The sequence below is a fragment of the Octodon degus genome, unplaced genomic scaffold (assembly GCF_000260255.1).
Source record: "Octodon degus isolate 3935 unplaced genomic scaffold, OctDeg1.0 scaffold00049, whole genome shotgun sequence".
Taxonomy (NCBI): Eukaryota; Metazoa; Chordata; class Mammalia; order Rodentia; family Octodontidae; genus Octodon; species Octodon degus.
The window spans coordinates 11,903,458-11,910,354 of record NW_004524625.1 but is presented as its reverse complement, the minus strand read 5'-3'; the positions used below and the strand labels follow the sequence as shown (position 1 = coordinate 11,910,354).

General features: G+C 42.1%; 1 pseudogene; it reads right to left on the bottom strand.

Annotated features, from left to right (window-relative positions):
• Window positions 1-5,184: 5,184 nt before the first annotated feature.
• LOC101578245 lies at window positions 5,185-6,054 on the bottom strand (annotated as a pseudogene).
• Window positions 6,055-6,897: the final 843 nt, after the last annotated feature.

Genomic DNA, 6,897 nt, shown 5'->3' with positions numbered 1-6,897 from the left:
CACTATGCTGCATTGCACTGGAAATACCCTTGTGTATCTTGTGTTTACTGCATCTCTTGATTGGATCCTTTATTCTCATGTTTTAATTTTTTTTTAAAGAAATATTTGTTTGTTTGTTTATTTATTTGGTACAGGGTCTCACTGTGCAGCTCAGACTCCTGTCTTAGCCTCCCCAGAGCTGGGATTACAGGCATAGTGAACCACCATGCCCGGTTTGGGTGGCCCCCTTGGCACGGGGCCAGCAAGGCATGTGGTACCGTGGATTGAATACGGGTCCCCATGCTTGCCTGGCAGGCACTTAGACTGCTGAGCCATCCCCAGCCCTTTTCTCATGTTTTGTGCATTAGGATTCCTTAATAAAAAATCTTACTGTTAGTGCTGCCAGTAAGAGGCTCTGCCAGGTGATTTGGAAACAGAACTGAGATAAGAATATAGAAAAATCAGTGATTGGTATTCAGCGAGATGGTGGATGCTGTTAGAGGATCTGCTTCACCGAAGGCAGCAAGACGAACAAAAATTTAAGAAGGCCTCCATCAGAGGTGGAGCAGTTCCAAATGACCTGCCTTGAAGAGCAGGTACAGAAGTCTGTTCCTCCCAGATCCATGGTAGGCGTGGCCACAGTGAAGTTTCTGAGAACATTGTAAGAAAAGGATGGACCCAGTAACGATGAGTTTCCTGTTTAAAGCCTTGAGAACTATCAGGCGCGACATAAAGTGAAAGTGAGGAGTGAGCCTGCAAGCGCTGCTGTGCAGGCAGCTGGAGAGCGTTTGGGACACCGAGACAGGCTGGTTATGGAGGAAGATGACTTAACACAGCAAATCTTCCCTGTTGAGGAAACTTCCCTATTGTGGAAAAGGATTCCCGAAAGGACTTTTGTCCATGAGAGCCAGTTCAGTGGCAGGTTTTAAGGAGGAGATAAAAGTGTTGCCTGTGAACAGTGTTGCAGCCTATTAACCAAAACACTCTGTTGTCTGATGCAGTGGGAACCCCAAACGCTCCAGGTCTATCAATGCCGTAGAGTCTAGGTGTGTAACAGGATGTACCCCAGGTTTTCCGTGGCGTTTGCCCAGTGATCAAGTCAGATAACAGTGCAGGTCCTAGAGTATGTCCCTATTGCTAAATGATATACTATTATGTTTTTTTCCAGTAAGTTGTATGAATCTTCATATATTTTGGATATTGACCTCTTACCAGATACGTGGCTTGCACAGATTTTTTTTCTCATTCTATGGGACTGATTTTCATTCCATTAATATTTTTTATTCAGAAGCTTTTTAGTTTTATGTAGTTTCTGTTTAGTTTTGTGTTTATTGTCAAATTAAACAAAAACAAAAACAAAAACTTGCTAAAACCATTGTTACAGAGTTTTCACCCCGTTTTCTCCTACTGGTTTTATAATTTTATGTCTTATGTTTATACATCTTTAATCCATTTGGAGTTAATCTTTGTTAATATGATATAAGGGTGATGTAAAAGTTTTATTTTGTTTATTTATTCTTTTGGTACTGAGAATCAAATGCACAGCCTCATGCTTGCCAGGCAGTCACCATGCCCCTGAGCTATATCCCCAGCCCTAAAGTTTTGAAAGTGTGTATAACATTTTGTATTGGGAAGCTCTGGGATTCAAGAACATATTAAAAATCCTTTCCATATAACTCCACAGGTCCGTCAATCTACATATAGATATGATTGCTTTCCTTCCTAACCCTTAAGTTTTTGTGCACCCATATGTTGTTCTTAACCTGCAATGACTACTTCCATTATGTGTGTTTCTGGAAATTCTATCATTATAATGCTCAATTCCACGTCATAGGCCCTCTGCAGTTGTTCTTGATTTCCAAGCACAAGTAATTGATCTCACTTATGATCACCTATAATGATAATTATTTTTCGTTTTTTACTCTAGTCGTAGTAGGCACTCAATGGCGGGGACATCTGTCTTCTCCTGTGCTTGGATGCTTGTGCTCCTGTTCTTGGGGCTTCGGATTCGGACAGCAGCCTTCAGCCTTGGTTTCCCTTGTTTTCAGTCCTTCAGACTTTGAATTATACCAATGCCTTTCCTGGGATACAACTTTCAAGTAACAGACTGGAACTTCTTGCCTCGACACTTGCATGAGCCAGTATTAGAAATGGGATTTTTGGGGTGTGTGTATGTGTGTATCTATTGGTTCTATTTCTCCAGAAAACCTTGGCTAGTACATATTATTAAAATTGTAATAACTCAGTGGAGACTTGAGGGCCCTGGAATGAAATGTTCTACACCATGAACCTGTACCTCCCCACCAGTGCTGCATGGCCTCCTATCTTACCCTTTCCTGCTAGCTCACTGCCTTCTTGTTATTCTGGTTTCTCTCTTGGTTCTTGAACACGCATACATTCTGGCTCAAAGGCTTCAGTTGGTCTCTTACTTGCCTGGCACAGTTTCCTCCAGATAATACATTGGCCTAGCTCTTGCGTTTACTTGTGGCTTTCACTAAATGTTGCTTTTTGGAGAGGTTTTCTCTATTATAAAAAATACCAGCCCTAACATTTCTCTCAAACCTTGTTTTTTTTTTTTAATTTTGCATTGCTTGTTTGATATTATACTACATATTATTTGTATATTATTTCTTCCGCAAATAGAATATAAAATTTAATAGGATAGATATATTGTCTGTGTTGTTGATGGCTACATTTTTTCTTGGGAGGCTGTGATGTTGAATAGGTGCTTGGTAAATACTCACTGACTAAATTAATTAATAGAATGGCTTTTGCTGCCATAGTATTTTGCATTTCTCCATTTTCCTGGGTACATCTAACTCTGATCTCTGTTTGAGTTCTAAGTCCTTTTATTTTTATATTAATTTTAATGAGAAAGAAATAGCAATGAGGCAGTTTCAAAACAGGTTAGTAGGCAAGCAGGCACAGGGGCTGGGGTGCAACTGAGACTGGGTGTGTTGACACACGCCTGTAATCCCAGCTCTTGGGAGGCTGCAAACAGGTGGATTACTATGATCTAGTAGTGAGACCCTGAACCCCCTGTAAACCCTTCCCTAAAAATACAAAACTCCCCCCCAAAAGGTTAGTAGAACAGTTATAATAATTAATACATTGTAATATATTGTTGTCTTCATAGGAGTTATTCACAGTACAAGATGCAGACATGATCTCTTGTCTAAACAGTATTAGTACAAATCTAAGTACTCTTATTAATGGCCTTATTAGAGCATAAATTTTATAAAGAGCAAAAGATATGGGCACAGGTACTGGTATGTTGAACAAACTGAGCATTGAAACTGATTCTCTCTCTCCTCATATCGCACCACCGCTGTGGACCTTCCCATCACCTGCAGTACTTGAAGAGTGGCGTGGCTGTTAGCAGGGCCTCCCCATTTTTGTATCCTCCAGTCATTCCTGTGTCTTTGTTGGAGAGCTATCGTGGGCTGCTGGAAATCTCCCTTTGTGGCTTCCCCTTCCCACTTGGACAGCTCCTAACCTGTGTGCTAGTCATGTTGGAAAATAAATGCTCTAGGCTTCTGAAGCCCTTTTTAAGTTTAGTTCCGAAGTGTGTGTTGTTTCCTGTGACCTTGAGCCCAGGTTACTTTCTATCATATCATGCTAAATACTGCATCGTTGCCTGACCTATTAGGCACGGAGCTGTAGAAGTCTAAGCCTGCGTTTCACTGATCTACTGATGTGTTGTAGGAGCACACTTCTTAGTAAGTCACTTTCACATGGATCTGTGACTGGGGCCTGTTTCTGGTTATCTTTATTACTGTCTATGTGATTTTCTTCCTTGATAAGTTTAAAATCTGCTATTCCCATAAATTTATTAGAGGAAGTGCATGTGTGTGTGCATGTGCCTGTGCATGTGAGTGTGTGTGTGCGCATATGCGTGTGTGTGTGTGTACGGTGAGGCCACCTTTTCCTGTTCAGTGCTGCCTTCTGCTCTAGGTCCCTATTACTGCTTCCTTTCTCAGCTCAGGTCATTAGAGTTTCCTATTGTTCTATTCACCTTCCACTCTGTACTCTCCTACCGTGACTCTTACTAGTAAAGAGCATTGGCTGAGCCGCCAGCTCTCTAATTATAGGACATCGTAATTACAACTGTGCCAAGCAATTATTTGTTGTGTGTGTCACCTCTCGCTGAGTGTGAGGTGCTTACAGGCCAAAGCCACGTCTCCCTGATCTCTGCTTCTCCCACTCTGTTCAGCACAGGCACCATACATATTTTAGAAATGTGATTAACTGTTTTTTCAACAAATTATAATGACCAGCTTGATGTTGAAAGGTAAAGGTTTTAATAATATATATTTTCCAATCCTCATCTTATTCAGATGTCTGAAAAAAAAAGTCAGTTATCCCCCCCCCCCAAATTTGAGGACTTCAGGTTTGTTTTTTTAATTGCTTATTGGAAAAGAAGGTTTAAATTAATCTGCTTACACTGGGTACTACCATCTGTCATGGAACCATCTAGAGTTTGAAGAGTCATTCATTATAGAGATTCTCGTGTGAAAGTTGCTCATTGAAAAATCAGGTTAAAAGCCAACCTATTAAGACTGTGTTAATTATTAGTTAACAATGCCGTGCCTTTGTATAAACTGAAGAAGATCAAGGATTCCTGTATTTCTCACTGAGTAACATCTTGAAATTACAGCCTTGGAGACTGTTTAAAATTTTATTTTTATATGAATAAATGGGGGCCGGGGAGATGGCTCAGTAGAATAAGCGCTTTACTGGCAAGCGCAAGGGCCTGAGTTTAATCCCCAGTTCTGCAAATAAAATAAAATAAAAAAATAAAAAAGTTAAGGAATAAATGGGAAATATACTCTAAATTTCAGATAAACTGAAGTGAACTGAGTTCTGCCAAAGAAAAACCAAGTAAAATAAGGGGAAAAGAAAGGTGATTAGCTACAAGGAAATAGATGGCTCAGAAAACAAGAAGCAAAGAAGAGTTGTTATTATTCTATTTTCATTTTTTTGGTAGTCAATGTTTGCAGTGGATAATGATCATATTCCTCATGGAGAGGTGGTGCGTGTACAGATCATATCATTTCCAAAATTCCTTTTTTATTTGATTTTATTTATTTATTTTTTCTTTTAGAAGAGTTCATTATAAACCAGTTTCATAGGCCACAATGAAATAAAAGACTATGTACAGCCTCACAGGAAACAGGCAGGGAACAGAGGAGGGTGAAGATGAGTCTAGGGCCTTAGTGGGTGCATTCCCGGGGGAGGGGGCCCTGTAAGGGAAGCCTGACAATCCGGTGAGACTCCGCAAACATACATAGCAAGCAAACAGGTCTGGGGCAGGGTCGCCCTGGGGAACTGGGCCCACGCTTCTGTGGAGCTACTGCCATTACTCTGGCCAAAGGTCGAAGAAGGCCTCGCATACCTGGGGGAGGGGGCCACATCCCTGGAGGGGGCATGCCCATAGGAGTCCCTCGTCCAGGAGGGATCCCCATTGGGGGACCCATAGGTGGTTGCATGCCAGGAGGAGGGCCCGTCATTCCTGGACGTGGTGCCCCTCGGCCAATAGGTGGAGGAGGACCCCCATGGCCAGGCGGGTACTGGGTCGGGGCCCCTGCAATACTAGCTGTGGCAGCAGCTGCAGCAGCCGCAACAGTACGTCTTCCTTGTGGGGTCGTCACCTGCTGGGATGGCCCACCAGCCGCACAAACAGCCCAGAGAGTCCTGCAGGAGCCTGTGGCATCGGAATACCAGCTGGAGTTCCTCTATGGCAGCCCTACCGACTCCTGGGCCCCCAGCAGCTCCGGCAAGTGGCACTCGGGAGTGCCAGTGTCTTTGGGAGGAGGCAGGTCCTTCCACAGTCACAGAGACCAGGTTCTCCCCTCGCAGCAGCACCAGGCTGAGGGCCTGCTTCTCTTCCCTTTCTGCTTGCTTAGAGTTCTTTGGGTTGACCTTCCTGAATTCATCACAGTCGCAGAGGATCGAGCTCATATGCTGCCAGCTGGAGAGCCTGGCAGGTGCCGGTGAAGACCCGGCCATGTCGCGGGACGCGCCCATCCTGTAGTCAGTGTGCTGCGGCATCTTGCTGCTCTTGCCCCTCGTCATGGTGGTGGTCCTGATGGTTCAGAAACGTGCTGGACTTGCCTCCTCCCAAAATTCCTCTTTTAAAAAAGTCCTCTTTTAAAAAACCCCTTCCCATGATTTTATAAAACAATAATTTCTTGTTATATTGAATTCTATGTCCATTCAACTAATAAATATTTATCACACATGTACTAAGTGCCAAACTATGCTGAATGTCTGAAAGAACTAAAGATTCGACCAGTAGCTCACGGTCCAGTTGGAAAGCCACACTGCTCTACTGCGGGCGACGGTGAGCCCTGAAAGCCAGAATGTGCCAATCATGTGGGGTCTAATTGTCGAGCTTTTCCTTGAATATTTGAACATACTGTGCTGTCATCACCCTAGTTCAGTATCTCGTTGTCTCTAGCTTTGAGAGTTGAGTGGAATAATTAGTTAAGTGTTCAAAAATTTGTTGTCTAATGAATAAATAAATGAGTGGCCCAGAGTGTGAAAACATTAATGTTAGAGGAGAAGACTGAGATTTAGAGTAGTCACTGAAGAGTACTTACTAGTAGAAGGTATTATTATTAGTTTTTAAAGAGACAAAAATAAAAATAACATGAAACAGAGTTTCAAGACAAATTATTAGGATAGGTAAAATAATTAATATGCTATATATTATTGTCTCTGAAGTATTTATTCAGAAGACAAGATACAGGCATGATATCTTGTCCAAACAGTATTAGCATAAATCTTTCTTTTTAGTGAGCTAAGAGAAGCTAGTCATATGACTATCTTAACTTTCTTGTGCATAAATACATTTTTCCTTTCTTTCTTTCCCTTTTTCTTCATCATTTGTCTTTACTTTTGATCAGTTTCTTCCCA